We start from the raw sequence: 19,354 nt of genomic DNA, 5'->3' as shown, positions 1-19,354 counted from the left end.
TATAGGAACTTTCGATAATGGTAGATTAATTTCTGATTAAGAAGGATATAGGGTGATCCCAACTCCAAAATGTGATGGAGTACTAGATGGGGGATCCTCCACATTCTCTTCTATAGCGATCAATCTAGGTGGAAGAGGTAGACCATCAGGTCCATAAAATGTTTCCAGTGCCGGAGAAGGTATAGATTCTGCAGTGACAGATGTTTGGGGAATAACACCTTTCGAATCAGCTGTAGATGGAGCCAATTTAGGAATAGAAGTGTTTACCTTCACACAAGGATCAGTTCTACTATCCTCTAGTGGCTGCTGAACTTCTTCTATAGAGGCAGGGATACCAAAAATGTTTGGAGTAACCAGAGTCTCTGAGGGTGTCGGAACACTTGTTCCAACCAGACCAGGGGACTTTGAACTGGTTAAATGAGTTCACTTTGTCCGGAATATTTGTTTCTGGAGACAAAGATGGTTGACTCATAAGCCTCCGCGAACGACGAGGTTTCAATTGAATTTCCTCCACAATTGCGGATTACTCGATCAACTAAAAAAAAAGGTGAAAATGATTCTGAATTAAATGAATTTTAGACGCTTTGACACAACTTGTTTTTTCAATTTTTAAGAGTCAAGAAAAAACAAAATATGACTCTAGTCGCCTTCAATTTTTAATGAGCTTGAAGTGACAAGTGCTCAGATGGACCTTTTCCTTTAAGGAGTCTGAAACGGAATGAAAGAGACTACTCTGGAAATCTAGATAGAGGGATTACCAAACCAATTGCAAAACTACAGAATACTTTTTACGGTACAACAGTCAATCTTCCCGAATGTTGTGCTCAATGCAGTGCGATCGATAGGGCGGCAGACATGGCTTCCTATGAATAAAGGATATAGCCTATTGTGGTCTCCCAATATATACTCGATGGTATGTGGGAGCATAAGTCCGTACTGGCACTCTTCGTCTCAAAGAGGAGGAATCACCCAACCAACAATGAAAGTGACAGTTACCAGGCTTTACGACACCGGAATACGTCTCTAGCCTAGACTTCTAGATGTTGTCTGTTAGGTTCCAAAGCATTTTTATGTTCATTGAATTTATTTTACAGTTGATCTTTCTTAAGAAATTTTCCTTTTAGGTTCACTACATGATGTAGATATACAATTCCTAAAATGCAATCTAAGATGATAAACAATCATTTAATCTTATTTTTGCAATGAAAATCCTAGCTACTAAAGAAAGAGAGATGATATTCTTTCAACATAGAGCAGGGAGCACACACTAGATGCACTGTCCCAAATCAAACCAACAAGCAGTCTAAATGCGAATGCACATGCATGTATTTGTTTTCAGCGTTCTTAATGTGTGAATGACAAGAAGAATGCTAAGTACAAATTTGAATTATCTTTTCAAAGCGACAGTACTAACAAATTTCTCTTCAAAAGCAAAAGGAATATAATGACGACACTTTGCTATTTTGAATTGAAAACTGCTTTTGACACTTGAAAAACTACTAATTCAAATCAAATACAAGAGTAACTATATAATCAACCATCAAGAACTATAGAATTATTTTCTTTGACTGAAAACGACACTTGTGACACTTCCAAATCAAAATATGACAGTTTGATTATGGTACTTTTTGTAAAAGAGAACTGTAAATGGAGCACAATACATAAAAAAATTCACAATTCTTTGTACTATGGAGGTGGAATCATGTAAAGGAAGGGAGTTTCCATAGTGGTATACTGATCATAGTCAGCAAAACTCATGAATAAAGCTGAAGAGAGTGAACACAAAACCAAAATCTGAGAGCAGAAGAGGTCTTGTCTGATCAGCGCACCTTCAGCATAGGGAAACTGCGATGCAGCACACCTACTACACACAGGAGGTGTGATGCATCTAGATTCCCAAGAGGAGAAAGTGCGATGGTCTAGGGATGAGACTTCAACTTGGTTCTAGGTCATAGTTTGCAACTTAGTTCAGAGATTTAGGCCGAGCTAATGGTAGTCAGTAAATAGAAATCACAAGGGCTGATCTAATGAGGTTACTAGAGCCACCACTAGGGCAATTAGGATGTTTGCAAATTGATTGTTCAGTTTATAAAAAAAACCCGGAGATAGATTGAAGCAGCATTGATCTACTTTGCACTTGCATAGAAAATGCAATTCGAAGGCTACCTGGCTTAACTTCAGGCTCTGTCTGTATGTTTATAAAGCAAACAAGTATAGACAAGAAAACAAGATATTCACTCCCCATTGGAGTTGCCTTTTTGTTATCAGGAAATCTAGTGTCCACTCAGAGTTGCTAGTCCCGCTAAGACTGGTAGCTATCTTAGAAACAAACAAACTAAAACTACTTTCGCTTTCCTTTATGAGAAGTAGATAAGAGGGGAACAAAGGACACCAACCTCAGTCTTGTGCTTGGTTCCTTACTTGGTTCCTCTCCCTTCTGACAGATCCTTGCCACTATTCTTTCGTCTACCCAGCTTCAAAGAGCACCTGTGGAATCAAAGCAGCATAATACTACCGAAGAACAAAGATCTACAATCATAAACAATATAGTACCAGATATATATTGACCACACAAATGCATATATCATCAAACATACAAGAATGTGGAGGAAAAATTGAATAGGTTTATTAATATAAAGATTAGAAGAGAGGATTACAACCCACTGATCTAACCCAACGTCATCCTCCCAGCGTGAAAGCCCTTCTTAACCTCATGAAAAGCTTAGATCACCCAACACTATGATATTCCACCAAGAAACCAACAACACTTCCTTACAAGATACAAAATTCCAACCTCTGGATCTTTGGGATGAGGGATCCATATATAGCTGATTACAGGGGGGTGAGTCAGCTTCTGGGATTTTGATTAGTGTCCTCTCTCTACTAGTTCTTGATTCCACTTGGAGATTGATGGTCTCTTACTCATCCCTTGGCGAATTCAGAGAGGCAAGTGTCACAGGAGAAGTTTCTGTAAGATTCCATGACGATCCACCTTGCAAACTGTATCTTCCGTTTGTCTACTGTCGCCCATCACACCCTACAGAAGGGCTTTCTGGTATGCATCGCATCCTTTACACTGAGCAGGTGAGATGCATCGCACCCTCTACAGTGGGTAGTCTGTATGGTCCAACTTTGACCAGTTCTGAGTAGTTTTCTGTCGAGAACTTCTGGGATATGATATAATCAGCCGACCTTGTTCCTTTAGGGTGTGAAGCAACAATTTTAGGGACTTAGGAGCCCTTGGTTTTTGGATATGTATGATTGGGGTTACAGTGCCCAAAAATGTCTATAACAACTTTCAAACATACGAGGCCAATAAAAATACCTCTTTAGGTGTGCCATCATCTTACTTATACCAAAATTACCAGAAATAAGAGAAGTATGTGCATCTATTATGATGTTAACTCTTTCTCCCCATGGAATAAAAATCTTTCCAAGATGGTACAACAATCTATCATGCAAATGATAATCAAATTCCTCTACTTCATTACCTTGACTCAAGCTTGCAAAAACATTTTGAAAGTAATTACCTAATGCATATTGCTCAATATCAATTTCATGTAAGATAGAATAATGCTTGAGTAATGTTGTTGCACTAATAATAGGCCTAGAAAGCATATCAACAACTTTATTGTAGATACCTTTCGTATACTTGATTACCAAGTGGAACTGTTGAAGAAAACCATCCATCAGAAGTTCCTTGATTGATGCAACTTTGATTATGATTACAAGTATTGCAATGGTTGATGATTAGTTTGAATGACTATTTCTTTACCCATCAAGTAGTGTTTCCATTTTTTCACACTTTGGACCAATGCATACAGTTCCTTGTGATATGTAGGATAGTTAGTCACTCCACCATTAAAAGTTTCCGAATGAAAACATATAGGCTTACCATGTTGCATGAGGGCTGCATCCATAGTGTAGTCACTATCGTGAGTGTGAATCTCAAATGATTGTCTCAAGTCTGGAAGTGCAAGTATTGGAGTTGTACTGATATTTTCCTTCAATGAATCAAAGGCCTTTTGTTGTTTGCCTCCCCACTGAAAATCCTTTTTCACACTTGTGAATGCATTGAAAGGAGTGGCTATAAGAGAAACATTAGCAATGAATTTCCTCCAATATTGGGTTGCTCAAAAGAAATTTCTTACCTCAGTAATTGTCTTGGGCCTTGGCCAATTCATAATGACATCAACCTTGGAGGGATCTATTTTCAACTCACCTCCTCCAACAATATGATGCAAGTAAACTAAACAAGTTTTTCCAAACTCACACTTTGACATCTTAAGATACAACTGTTCTTTTTTCAAGAAATCAAGTAATTTTCTTACATGCATGACATGTTCATCACAAGATTTATTGAAAATTAATATGTCATCTAAGTAGACTACAACAAATTCATCAAGAAATTGCCTCAACACATCATTCATCACATGCATGAGTGTAGAAGGAGCATTACATAAACCAAAAAGCATAACTAGCCATTCAAAAAATCCTTGTTTTGTTTTGAATGTTGTCTTCCCAATGTCTCCTTCAGCTATTCTAATTTGATGGTAGTCACTCCTTAAGTTCAGCTTAGTAAAATACTTTGCATCTTTCAATTGATCAAGTAAATCGTCTATTCTAGGCAGTGGGTAATGGTTCTTTACCGTAATTTTGTTCAATGCATGAAAATCCACACACATGCGCGATGTTCCATACTTCTTTGGCACCAAGACAATAGGTGAACCACATGGTAAGGAAGATGGTCTGATGACCCTTTATTCAACAACTCTTGAATTTTCTTCTTAATTTCTACACTTTCCATCACTGACATCCTATACATGCTAATGTTAGGAAGAGGGCAATATTGATGCAACTGTATCTCATGTTGGATTCCTATATTGGGAGGTAATCCCTTTGGTTCCTAAAACATATCATCATATTTGTTAACTACGTCAACCAATTCATATTTTAAATTTGAATCAAAACCTTTAAAATCTTCATTATCAACATCATTCTTAGGTTTGATCATTAGAAGCACAAAATTCTTGCTTGAATTCACTAGTCTTTTCATCTTCCCTGCATTAACAAGCGAAAGATTTATTTTCTTGCTGTGAGATATCTAAATATATTCTACTACATCTTTGAATAAATGATATTTTTTTCATGTCTATGGAAGGTAGCTTTTCTGTCATAAAGGTACGGGCTACCCAAAATTATGCCACAAATATCTAACAACACAACATCAATCTCCACTCCATCTATGGAATTTGTAGTAATGGTGAATTTTTGTTTACACTTTCTAGTAACCTGCAATTATGCATTATCACACACCCATCGAGTGGATATGGTTTATGATGTGGAATAGTTTCCAAGTTTAAGCTTTTGACAATGTTTTCAAAGATAAGATTGTCTTGAGAGCCAATATCGAAAAGTGTATCAATCTTGTTGTGTTTTGAGATCACCCTTATGTGAAAATGTTCTATTCTCATTTTTTCATTTGGAGTTTCATTTTTGTGAGTTTGAAGAAGTAGTGCTAGCAATGGATTATTTTCCTTTTAACCCCATGGTTGTGATTTTAGTTTTATCACCAGAATCAAATCCCAAATACTGTTGAGTGGTTGCAATTATCTTTTGTTTTCCCTTGTTGTTGTCTCTTTTGGTCTCATTTCGAGATGAAGCTTCCAACAATGAGCTTCATCGTGACCATCTCTGGAACAATGTTTTCATGTAACTTTATCTTCTTCTTTTTTGATAGATGCATTTTTATCTACCTTCCCTTTGAAATGCTTTTCCTTTCCTTTACTCTTAAATGAATATTTACTACTTCTTCTGGGGTGTTTTTCCCTCTTTCCTCAAGATGAGTGGCTTGCACACACACATCATCTAGATTATTTGGATTAAACATTAAGATAGTATGCCTAAGGTAACTGTGTAAACCCCCTATGTACTTCAGCGATGTGTCCTGTGACTACAAATATACAGCTAACATCAAAGACCATTTTCTAAATTCTTGGGTGTAATCTTGTACATTTTGACCTTTAAGCTGTCTAAAGATATACCAATTCATGATGGTTTTCTACATATAAGCTAGAGGGTAGAATTGTCTTTTGGTTGCAACAATGAAATCATTCCAAGAAATTGATATCTTACCATTTTTTTAATCTCCTCTTGGGTCTTTGATTCCCACCATACCAGTGTTGCACCCTCCATTCTCAACCAAGCTAACTAAATCTTTATGTCATCCCTTTGAAGGTTTTGAATCTTGCAATAGACCTCCAAGTGATGAATCCAATTATCAACCTTCTCTACATTCACTTCACCATTATACATGGGCTGCTCAAATTTAACATCAAGTTTTAAAAAAGGTGATTTACCAGTTCCTTTTCAAGTATGACGATGAGTATGAGTAAGGATTATGTTAGTGGCAGAGGGTGAAGATACTTGTGAAGAAGAATATGAAGAATATGGTAGAGAGGGTGGAGGTTTGTCTCCATTTCCATTACCTCCTCCTAGAGAGCCTTCTCCTTTGGGATGTTTGGAACTTTCCCCTTTCAACCTAGTATTCCTCTCTTCATAGAGGACCTTTACCATATCTATCATATCAAAAAAAGGATTTTTGAAGCTATTCTCATCTTCTGTCATGTTTGTAGGTTCTCCTTCATGAGACATGATCTCTGGAGTCTCAATTGGAACTTGAGGCTGAACTAGTGTTGGAGATTGTGGCAACCTTGCTCTCCTTCCCCTTGACCCAACTTTAGGGCTTCCAACTAGCTTCCCTTCTCCTCTTTTGAGATTCAGCATGACATAAACTTGTAAACAATTAAATCCTTCTTTCACAAAGAAAACCTAGAACTTAGATACCAAAATGATCCGATTTAGAATATTAGATTGTTGTGCTAAGATCCTCCTTAGATTAGAAACAAAATGCTTTCATTGTGCTTAAGGATTCACAAATTTTGTTATTTTTATTTTTGCAAGCGAAATGATGAGTTTTTATGCTAATTTTATGAGAAATTTAACATAAATAAGAGACTAAAAAACAACATAAACATGTATATAACATCATCAAAAACACATTACAGAAGGAACATGATAAAGGAGTTCACCCTTCTTGGGCTACGTCTCCTTGGGCCAACTTCCAATGGCTTGGGCCTCTCTATTATGCTGAAAAGTGTAAAAATATGTGTTTACAATGCTCAAATTCTTCTGAAACCTGCTCCAAAGAGTCTAGAATGTCCAAAAATGGCTATATAGCCTCTTTTTGCATCGAATTTGGTGGAAAATTGAATAATTTTTGACCTCTCCTAGTTTTCCCAATATTCGCTCCACAAATTGCACGATTTCTGGCATGATCCTACAATTTTGCTCCAAAAAGCTAATGAGCCCCAGAAATGGGTAATTATATGGGCTCATTTTGCCTCTTAATTCAATTTAATCCACCATTCTCATTATTTTATTGCATGTTTTCGATTATATTTATGCTAATAGAGTGAATTTAGTTAGTCATTATGCCATGAAGTCTAATGTGTGCTTTATGCAGATTTTTTGGTCAATTTTGGACCAAGTCAAAGGATTTATGAGCATTTGGCAGCCAATATTCGAGGAAAACAGGGAAGTGGATTTGTATTGGGGTGTCCCCTTCATTTATTACCCCTTACCTCGAATCCTCCATCAGAAACTTGGAGCACAAGCAACCACATTGGTGCATCCAAGGGGCAGCCGAGCAAGTAGAAAAGAATTGTTGTCTATCTCCAGTTCTAGGAAGTCGAGCCCCTTGATTTTAGGAGGGCTGTTGGGGGACTCCATTTGTATAAATAAGGGGGCTTAGAGTCTTAGTAGGTTAGCCAATCATTAGTAGAATTTTCCCACTTTGGTGCAACTCCTGTGCAGCTCATTTTCGAGCTTCCTTTTTGAGAACAGTTTATGTAATGTGACTTTTATTTTTGATAATGGTGATGAAATAGTTTTTGAGCCGGCACTGATCTCTTTCAGAGGGCCGAAGCTCTTGGGTTATGGCCCAACCCAAGCTGCCCAACACCTCTTTCTTTGTACCTATATGTTTTTACTTCAGTGCAGGAGTTAATTTCTATTACATAGATTCATTTTACCTTGCTTAGATTAGGTTGCTTTTGATTGTTTGCATAGCTGCTTTTGTTTCAGTTGCTCAAGTAGGTTAATGGAGTGACAGGATAAGATTGAAAAAGGCCAACAGTAGGCCCTGGTCTCCTTTCTCCCTTTCTGGGACTATGATTTGAGGTCAAGGCACTACTGCTGCCACCAAAAACACAGTTTTGCTCTTCCACGCAATTTCTAGTGTGATGACTTGATTTGGAAAGTTAGTGTGTTGCTTCAGAATCAGTTTCCTAGATCATTTCTTGTTCTTTTATAATAGATCTCTCTGCATGCTTTTCTGTTCAAAGGTTATTGTTCAACAATTTCTGTTTGTAGGTAAAAAATTAGGTCAAGCTAGAGAAATTTTTGTTTTCATGGTATAATTAATCCTTTCTTTGATCAGTTTTCATAAGTAGATGTGCAGATCTCTTACAGGACACCTCAGCTCCCCATACATCCATAAATCAACTAGCATCAACTCACTTCTCATAGATTTCCCAAGTCATTCGCAACATTTCACCAATCTGCCCTAATTTCTGCGTTTTTCTCCATAAGCTTCCCTCTTGCCATTTGAACAAATCCAACCATCATGTTCCCTCTTGATCCTCCTTGACAAGCTCCAGAAACCTCAACACCTTCATCTCTCCTTCAGTTAACCCTTTCCCATCCTTTTTCCACCTTCAAAACCTCCAAAAACAACTCTCGACCTCCTCCTGTAGATCCTCCTGTAGATCCCCTACAACCTCCTGTAGAATTTCCTGTGAATGATTTTTCGAAGTCTGATTGCAAGGGAAGTCTTTAGAAGGGTACTAGGGGCTTCATAGGACCTCTCCACACCTTTCACCACCTCTACAAAAAACCAAGTCCATCCTCCATCGCCACCAAACCTCTGCCACAGTCACAAACAGACAAAAGCTCATGCATAACAATTTCACATAAAACACATAAAAACACAAAAAGATGCTATTTTCTCATTTTCTTTCAGAAGTAGTTTAAATAGATGTAATTCACCTCCCCAATAGTCAATGGCATGCATCTCATCAGTTTCTATCCCTTTTGCTGCAAAAGTAGGGTTAGTTGGATAAATTAGGGTTTGCTAGGGTTTGCCTTACATTCCAGTCTTCTTCCTCTTTCTACAAGTAGAATAGTCCTTGTAGAGTTAACTTTCTTTCATCACAGTTAAAAGCTTCTTCTGAGAATTCATATAAGTTGGCTTAAGCTCCTAGTGATCTTACGCCAGATGACCATGTGACAGCCTGCAGTAAGGGCTAATACTTGTGCATACAACACCATTGCTTCCAAGTTTGTTACGAACTACCAGGTTGATAAAAGTAAAGTAGGAAGCCTCAGGAGTTGCAACATTATTGTTGCAATATTGGTGCTCACCACTTTTTGGTGTCGTTTCCAGGGAAGCGTCAGAGTATTTCGTGATTACTGCTTTTCTTCTATTTTCTACTGCAACATTCTGCTAAGTAGTTCATTTAAGAAAAAGTAGAGTAGTTGTTTCCTCCAATTTCTTCATTTCGTTGCTTCCATCTCAATTCTGCAATTTCCATTTCAGCAAAAGTAGATTAGCCATTTCAATTCTGCAATTTCCATTTCAGCAGAAGTAGATTAGACCTTTCAATTCTACAATTTCCATTTCAGCAAAAGTAGATTAGTCCTTTCAATTCTGCAATTTCATTTCAGCAAGTTCATTTCAGATTAGTTGCAATTTGTTTGTTCATTCAATTTTAGTTTTGCAGGTACAAGCAGAAAAAACAAAAACCACCCAAAAAGAGATTTCCTTTCATGCCTCGTAGGAACATAGATAATTTAGGAAAATGTTTTCCCAACACCCCCACTACTTCATACAGCCAACCTTCTTTCTTCTTCAGTCGCTGCAATCAAGAAAAACCCTTAAGTAATAGCTAGACATATTTGAAGAACCTATAAGGGGAAGAAGAAGAGGAAAACATTCCTCTGGAGCTAATGGCTGAAAACAAAAATGTTGGGAGTAGTACCTTTTCTTCCAATTCATCCATTAAAAGTGAAATTGGAAGCATGTTGGAAGACCTCAAGAGTGAGATGCTACAGATTCTTGCCATGAAAATGGATGCCTTACATATCAAAAGGAAATAAGAGGAAGCAGAGAGGGCTTTGGCCATTTTTTTCCCTAGATGCACCAGGAGGCATCCTAGGAATGAATGCCCATTGAACTCTATGGAGGTTTGTTCAATTTATGAAATAAATCATTCCGCAGACAAGTGCCCGTCCTTGCCCAGACTTAAAGCTATATACCATGGGGATGAAGGAGTCTATGAACAAATCTATTACATAAACCAAAAGAGGCCGTATGGATCTAGACCATACCAGCAGGGGAAGCAAGGGACATCTCAAGCATACTATTACCCCAACCAAGTCACCTCCATACCTTCTTGGGGCCTCCCTGGTCATCCTTCCTATTCCACACCTCCTCCTTGGTCCTTCACATCTCCATATCATGCCCAACCAGCCACCCATTCATTTCAACCCTATGCTTAGCCGCAACCTCAGTGGAATGCATCTCACCAGGGGTGGAGGCCCCAGTACAGCTCTCCTCCTACTCAATTTTCCTCCACCACCTGTTCAACCACAACCATTGCCTCCTGCTCCACCAAGGCAACCCCAAATTCCTGCCCAGCCGAACCCGAACTTGAACAACAGACAGGCCCACCAAGTATATAGTGGGGAACCACCATTTCCAAACCCACACATTGGAGTAGCTCAACCCAATTACAATGTTGAGGTACAACGCTTCCAAAAAACGCCTTTTGAGCTCAATGATATTCACCATAGCTCAGGACGAGTATTGCAAGAAAGAAATTATATTGATATGATTGAAGGACCACATCCAGCAGAAGAAGATGAAAAAGAGAAGATCAAAGAACCATGGGCTACACTTGATGAAGAGAAGACATCAGAATTAGAGATCGAGAGAGCTCCCTCATGGTTACCATCAAATCCTGCATGTATTCAAGAGAAAAATCAGCAAAAAGAGGAAGATGTGAAGGTCATGATAGAAGAAGAGATGAAGAATGATCCAGATTATCAAAAGGACCAAGGACATCACAACTATATTCAAATATGGTTCTAGATAGTCATTAAGTTGTAACAGTGCTCTCTTCCTCAACTATGTTTGATCCCTTCAAAGTCAAATCATTTGGCCTCTGAAATCTGGACACATGTCAAAGAATACATTTCAAGCCTCCACATCATTTTGTCTATCATCTCGATGTGCACATGGCTCCATTGGAAATATTATTATACTTGAAAATGATTTTGTTTTTCAAGTAGGGTAGGGTAGAGAAAAAAAAGAAAAAAGAAAAAATGAAAAATAAGAGAAAAAAATAAAAATCTAAGGTGAAAACCTACTCGGTGGCACCTTAGATTGGCTCATTGATTGAAAACCTCCATGAGGTGGTCAATGGGTTGGAAAAAAGAGAAAATAAAAAGATAATAAGATCCCTGGGTGAAAACCTCCCTGAGAGGCACCCAGGGCAGGAAATTAGGGTGAAAACCTCCTTGAGGTGCCCTAGTTGTTTTCAAAAAAAAAAGAGAAAAAGAAAAAGAAAAATGAATTTCCAGTTGTATTGTAGGTTTGCAGGAGAACTTTAGGAAGTAGCAGCAGGTGCCAAGAAAGCTCTGAAACCAATAACAGCACCTATCCTACCTTCCCTCACCTTTCTCCATCATTCTTGACATTCTTTCCACCTCACTGTGCTTCTTTTCGAAAAACTGTGTTTTCTACAGGAAGCTCTTGTAGAAATTATAGAGAGCTAGAAATGGATTTTAAAAGCAGTTTGAGGAACAGGGAAACTTCATAAAGGGTTTATAAATCCTCCTGCAGTCTTCAAACCTCTCTTCCATCATTTCCAATTTTGCATCACAGCCCAAGCTCATCTTTTTTACTGTCCAAAAACTACAGGATGCTCTGATACAAAAGTACATAGAGCATAAATTTGTTTTTTCCCTAACTTGAAAACTATGCATCCATTTAAAAAATTGTTTCATGGGGAGTTGCATAGGGATGATGGAAACATGCCCAAGCAATTTTGGCCAATTCTAGTGCACAGTTTCCAAGAAATCAGCGTCCATCACCTTCAACCATTTTTGCATTTTTTCCATATCCATGCATCCATTTAAAAACCTGTTTCATGGGGAGATGCATATGGGTGACAGTAACATGCCCAAGCAATTTCAGCCAATTCTAATGCACGGTTTCCAAGAAATCAACCCCCATCACCTTTAGCCATTTTCAATTTTTCTCGAAATCCATGCATCCATTGACCAAAATGTTTCTATGGGAGGTGCATAATGATGATGGAAACAAGCTCAAAAAAATTTCAGGTCAATCCAGTCTACCATTTGAGAGATATGGACAAAGCAAGTCATTGTCCCATTAAAATCTAACATCAGCAGCATGAGGATGCAAATCTGAAGGTTGAAGCAGACTCTTGCAGCTTAGATCCAGCTAGATGATACCCGCAGAAGAAAAATAGCCACACATCAGAAAGTAGGGAGCATGCAACAAGGGAAATACAAGCATGCAACAATCAAAGGAGCCATAACACCTCACAGCAGACGCATTCAGATCTCAAGTAAGTGACTAAACCCATTCCTTTGTTGCATATGTATGATCTAAAAACTGCATGGACAAATGAGATGGTTGTGATTAAACTAGATCGGTGGCTAGCTAACTGGCCACCCTCATCCAATTCAAACAACACTTAGTGGGTGCACTCAACACTTGTGTCTAGGCAACTCGTAAGAATATCAAAATAGGTAGTGGCGGCATCCAACGCGAATGATGGAAATGATTGTGGGTTAGTGGCATGAAGTTTCATAATGACACTGAAGTAGGGACCAACAGTCTGGATGAGGGTGACGTACCATTCCTACCACCTCATCTCATCACCATAACCCTCTCCCATAAGCTTAAGTATGCACTCTCGAGTGTACTCACCACCTTTGTTTTCATTTGTATCATCGTGCTCTCGACTGCAACGAGCTACCTACCACCTCCAAAGCGTCAAAACAATCACTCTCTATCAGTTTCAGAACCCTTCCGCTTATCGGGCTCTACAGGAGCATTATCAGATTCTATAGGGGTAGAAATAGAGTTCTACAGGAACCTTTCTACAAGAGGGCCAGTGAGCAGCATTGCAAAAGAAAGACCAGGATTCTCTTTCAAATTCGGGCTGAAAAAGGTAGGCTCAGTGTAAACCCACTCTGCATATTCATATACACAAAGGATGATGTGATTTCCAGCAAGTATTGAGTTGAAAAGGAAGGAGAATTGAAATCGAAATTCTGCCTGTTTCTTAAAAAAAAAAAAGTTTCATTTGCTCTTTGTTCTGAGATATTGTCTCCTTCACCACCTTCATACTCACATCTACAAAGGAGTAACACAATTTTAGGAAGGAGAAACATGACACCAAGGAAGATAAGGCTAAAACAGAAAAGAAGAAGGAACCAAGAACAGAGAAGAACAAGACCACAACAGAGAAAAAGAAGAGGCCTGGAACAGAAAGGAAAAAGCCTAAGACAGTATAGAAAAAGGCTACCACAGAGAAGGCAGAAACTAAGCAGGAAGAATAACAAACCAAAATAGGGATAGAAGAAACAAGGAAAACAGAGACAGGAAAGACTACAGAGGAAGAAATAGAGGGAACCCCAGGCAGAAAATGAGATATTAATCTTAAGAAGACAACTACAGGAAAGAGAAGCCCAATTAGCCTGCATGGCTAGCTAGGCTATGGAGGCACTACAATGTAGGTAGCTAGCTAAATCATATGTAGTGTACCTCAAGGATCAGTGGCTCCAATTTCAGATCAAGACCGTGGCCCAGAGGGGCACAATACCTTTCCAGAATTATGGGCAGTTCATAGACTTGTATGAACAAAGTTCAGTAGAGGACAAGGCGAGGTTGGAAGAGTTTTATCTACATAACATGGCCCTCAATATGAACCTATGGGACCCTAATGCAAATTTGGGTGACTTACAGTTGATGGCCATGGCATCCTGGAGGAGTCACGAGGACAAGAGAGCAGCGAAAATCCAAAAAATGATGGAAAAAGAGCAAAATGAACCTCTAATGATTAGAGCAGAACCATCAGACTCTATGGCTCTCATTAGCACCCACCAACAACTTGTAGGTGATCCTCAAAGTGCCCCTAAGTACATCAATGAGAAAGCTTAGTCTATTGCACATTTTGAAGATATGGAAAGATTGTTTGGGGAAGATTGCATCCATGCCTTCATGAGAAGGTGGAACACACTACCCCACAGCCTACAGATTAGGGAGTACCACTCCCCAAACAGAATGAGAGAAGCACTAAGGAGAGTGCCCCTGTATAAGCACTCTATGCAAAGTCTGAAGGTCCATTGGATTGGTCTGAAGCTGAGTCCTCCACTGCTGCTAGGACTACTAGAAGGCACAAAGGAAGAAGAAGAAAAACAACAGTGGGAAAAGTTGGATGCAAAAGCTAGATTCCATGATAGGGAAGAGGATCTCATATCTGAGCCATGGAATGTCAGGGAGGCCATCAAGGCCATCAAGGATGAGGAGATGGATTAGTTGCTCAGAGGATGAGCAACACCTTCAGTAGGGGGGTAATGATGAGCCCCAGAAATGGGTAATTATATGGGCTCATTTTGCCTCTTAATTCAACTTAATCCACCATTCTCATTAGTTTATTGCATGCTTTTGATTATATTTATGCTAATAGAGTGAATTGGGTTAGTCATTATGCCATGAAGTCTAATGTGTGCTTTATGCAGATTTTTTGGTCAATTTTGGACCAAGTCAAAGGATTTATGAGCATTTGGTAGCCAATATTCGAGGAAAACAGGGAAGAGGATTTGGAGGGGGGTTTCCCCTTCATTTATGACCCCTTACCTCAAATCCTCCATCAGAAACTTGGAGCACACGTAGCCACATTGGTGCATCCAAGGGATAGCCGAGCAAGTAGAGAAGAATTTTTGTCTCTCTCCAGTTCTGGGAAGCCGAGCCCCTTGAATTTAGGAGGGTTGTTGGGGGACTCCATTTGTATAAATAAGGGGGCTTAGAGTCTCAGTAGTTTAGCTAGTCATTAGTAGAATTTTCGCACTTTGGTGCAGCTCTTGTGCAGCTCATTTTCGAGCTTCCTTTTTTAGAACAGTTTATGTAATGTGACTTTTATTTTGGATAATGGAGATGAAACAATTTTTGAGCCAACACTGATCTCTTTCAAAGGGTCAAATCTCTTAGGTTAGGGTCCAACCCAAGCTGCCCAGCACCTCTTGCTTTGTACCTATATGTTTTTACTTTAGTTCAGGAGTTAATTTCTATTACATAGATTCATTTAACCTTGGTTAGCTGCTCAAATAGGTTAATGGAGTGATAGGCTAAGATTCAAAAAGGCCAACAACAAGCCTTGATCTCCTTTCTCCCTTTCTAGGACTATGATTTGAGGTCAAGGCAATACCGTTGCCACTAAAAACATAGTTTTTCTCTTCCATGCAATTTCTAGTGTGAAGACTTGATTTGGAAAGTTAGTGTGTTGCTTCAGATTCAGATGCCTAGATCATTTCCTGTTCTTTTACAATAGATCTCTCTGCATGCTTTTCTGTTCAAAGGTTACTGTTCAACATTTTCTGTTTGTAGGTCAAAAATTAGGTCAAACTAGAGAAATTTTTGTTTCCTTGGGATAGTTAATCCTTTCTTTCATCAGTTTTCATAAGTAGATGTGCAGATCTCTTGCAGGACACCTCTGCTCCCCATACATCCATAAAGTAGCTAGCATCAGCTCACTTCTCACAGATTTCTCAAGTCATTCACAACATTTCACCAATCTGCCCTAAGTTTTGTGTTTTTCTCCATAAGCTTCCCTCTTGCCATTTAAACAAATCCAACCATCATATTCCCTCTTGATCCTCCTTGACAAGCTCCAAACACCTCAACATCTTCATCTAGCCTTTAGTTACCCCTTTCCCGTCATTTTTCCACATTCAAAACCTCAAAAAACAGCTCTCGGCCTCCTCCTGTAGATCCTCCTATAGATCCCCTACAGCCTCCTATAGAATTTCATATGAGTGATTTTTCAAAGTCTGATTACAAGGAAAGCCTTTAGAAGGGTACTAGGGGCTTCTTAGGACCTCTCGACACCTTCCGGAACCTCTGCAAAAAACCAAGTCCATCCTCCATCGCCACCAAACCTCTGCCATAGTCACAAACAGACAAAAGCTCATGCATAACAATTTCACATAAAACACATAAAAGCACAAAAGGATGTTATTTCATCATTTTCTTTCAAAAGTAGTTTAAACAGATGCAATTCACCTTCCTAGTAGTCAATGGCATTCATCTCATTAGTTTCTATCCCTTTTTATGCAAAAGTAGGCTTAGTTGGATAAATTAGGGTTTGCTAGGCTTTGCCTTACATTCTAGTCTTCTTCCTCTTTCTGCAAGTAGAATAGTCCTTGTAGAGTTAGGTTTCTTTCATCATAGTTAAAAGCTTCTTCTGAGAATTCATAGAAGTTGGCTTAATCTCCTAGTGATCTTGTACCAGCTGACCAAGTGACAGCCTGTAGTAAGAGCTAGTACTTGTGCATACAACACTGTCACTTCCAAGTTTGTTACGAACTACCGGGTTGATAAAAGTAAAGTAGGAAGCCCCAGGAGTTGCAGCGTTATTACTGTAATACTGGTGCTCACCAAAAGAACTAAATGGGCAAAAATTTCATCGCGCGATGGCCATAAGCTATCAGCACCGACAACTCTATCGCGAATCACAATTGATGAGAACTAGTGGGTCTTATGTTTTTTGAATGCATCGCGAGCGCTATGCGATTGTGATAAATGATGGACCCGTTGGAACTAGCAATTGAAACACGTAACCTTATCTCATCCAGGATCCATCACAAACCACAATCGATAGTGTCGGTGGGTAACATATATGCAGGACTCTGTACTATGCGATCTGCGATTATCGCATCACAACCGGGTATGCTGGGGGGCAATTTCTGTAATACTTCCCTTCTGCGATGTGCTATTGCGATTATCACATTGCACCTTGGATTGTTCTGGGGCTGATTCTTTAACACCGACCCACCTGTGATATGCAATTTGAAAAATACAGGGCCAATGGTGGCCTGCCACTTGGCGCTTCCCCATTCGTTGAAGAGTCCTATCGCGTCACTTTCTCTTGCCATCTATCCATGTCAAACATGAACTTTGAATTTCTCTAACTTCTTCATATGAGCTCATATTGGAGTGTTGTTCACACCATTCGAATCAGGATGATGAGCACTTCGATTGAAAGCTAAGTTTATCGAGATTCCTCCACTTTCAGTTTTGAGCCTAATTTTGAGTGCTCAATCACAAAGCCTATATCATACCCACTCTATTGGAAAGTGATTAGGAAAAGATTTGGAATGATATGTTGAAGTCCAAAAATGGACTCCTAGATCAAAATATTTGGTTTGTTGAAGTTCAAGGGTTGGAGCATTAAGAAGGAATATTGGAGGTCCGATATATCGGAGTCCACATATCGGAGGTTTAGGCATATCAATGATTGATGCATCCAAACATGAGGGATATAGGTGACCACATAACGATGATCGAATATTAGAGAAACAAAATATCAGAGATCACATGCATACACTGTTGAAATATGGCAACAAGAATATTCCAACTTAATTTGTCCTTGAATTAAATTGTGAATTAAAATCGAATTTAGTCTCAACAGCTACTTGGAAATAAGAAATTATTTTATTTTAAATTAATTAGTTGGAGAAATTCAAGTTAGAAGTCTTTCTGAAGTCATGCAAGAGTTATCCCTTAAATTAAGGAGATAAGATTGAGTTATATTTGAGTTGTAATTAGTTAACTCAGTTTACTATGTTGAGTGCAGTTAAATTAGTTCCAAACTGTTTGAGGAACTAATAGTGAGTTAACAGTCAGTTGATACATTAATGCACTCAACTAGTGCTACTCCAGTTAACTAAATATTCCCTCATCAGAAACTCATGCGTGTCTATTTTGAGAAATGCCTAGTTGAGATTAATGCTCAAGGACAGTGTACTATTAGTTGGATGTGCTTTCTTATAGCTTCTGCAAATTGATTGTACAAGTAGGTTATAGTATTCTGCTTTAATTTATATTGCATTATCGGGTTAACCTACACAGATTTTCTACATGGTATCAGAACTATGAGCAGTATACTAAGAAGACAATTCGAAGTTTGAAGTTCGGGGTTGTAGGAGCAAATCGAGTTCATATCATAATTCAAGGGTGGCCAATGGCATTTTATGGCTTGAGACTCAAGTAGGCTTTGGAAGGTAGCTCGAATTACATAGCATGGAAAGATAGAATTGAGGATGTATTAGAAGAAAATGGCTTGAAGGAATTCATTGATTAAGAAATCCCAAAGTTAGCTTCAACTGATGCACAAGAGTTGGATGAGTGGAAGAGGTGTGTGGCAAAGGCAAGACAGATCATCCTCGAGGGAGTTTGAGACCATATTGTCTTGAGTCTCCATGGGAAGGATACTCCATTTTCAATGTGGAACTCTACCAGAACAGTAGTGAGTAGAGGAAATTGGCACTCAAGGATAAGCTTCGAAGAATCAAGATGGAGAAGGGCGATACTATTTCCACATATCTGAAAAAACTCACCACCTACAGAGATGAGCTTGGCAGTGTGGGAATAACTACTGCCGATGATGATATGGTGAGCCTTGCTCTCCTTGGCCTTCCAAAGAGTTGGAATAGATACCAAGACTCTGTGAATGGAAGGGAGAAACTATTGGATTGGGAATGATTGTGGTTAGATCTTATGCAGGAGGAGATCAGGAGGAGCACACGAGATGGTTCCGCATCCAAAAATGATGATGAAGAAAATCTGTCCTTAGCAAGTAAGGCAAGGAAAGGGAGGGGGGAAGGCTTCCCATTCCAAATTGAATTCTTCTCATGAAGGAAAGAAGGGTGACATGTTTAAAGTAATATGCTTTAATTGTCACGAGATGGGACATTATGCGACTAATTTCCCATTGAAGAAGTCCAAGAAGGGATCCTCAGAAGGATCGGAAGGTGAGGCATTAGCCTCTCAGTTCCAAATGGAATTTACCCTCGTCGCATGCATGGTGTCATTGATGATGGGTTGTGTCTAGTATCTTGATAGTGGAGCCTCATTCCACATGACTGTTATAGACATTTTTTTGCCTCGCAGCATGGAGCATGAAATGTCAATAATTAC

The sequence above is a fragment of the Pinus tabuliformis genome, chromosome 6 (genome assembly GCF_031772625.1).
Source record: "Pinus tabuliformis cultivar Carrire ecotype Pingquan chromosome 6, CPIR1, whole genome shotgun sequence".
In the NCBI taxonomy this organism is placed as follows: Eukaryota; Viridiplantae; Streptophyta; class Pinopsida; order Pinales; family Pinaceae; genus Pinus; species Pinus tabuliformis.
The sequence above is the reverse complement of the archived record's forward strand: the minus strand, read 5'-3'. Positions refer to the sequence as shown.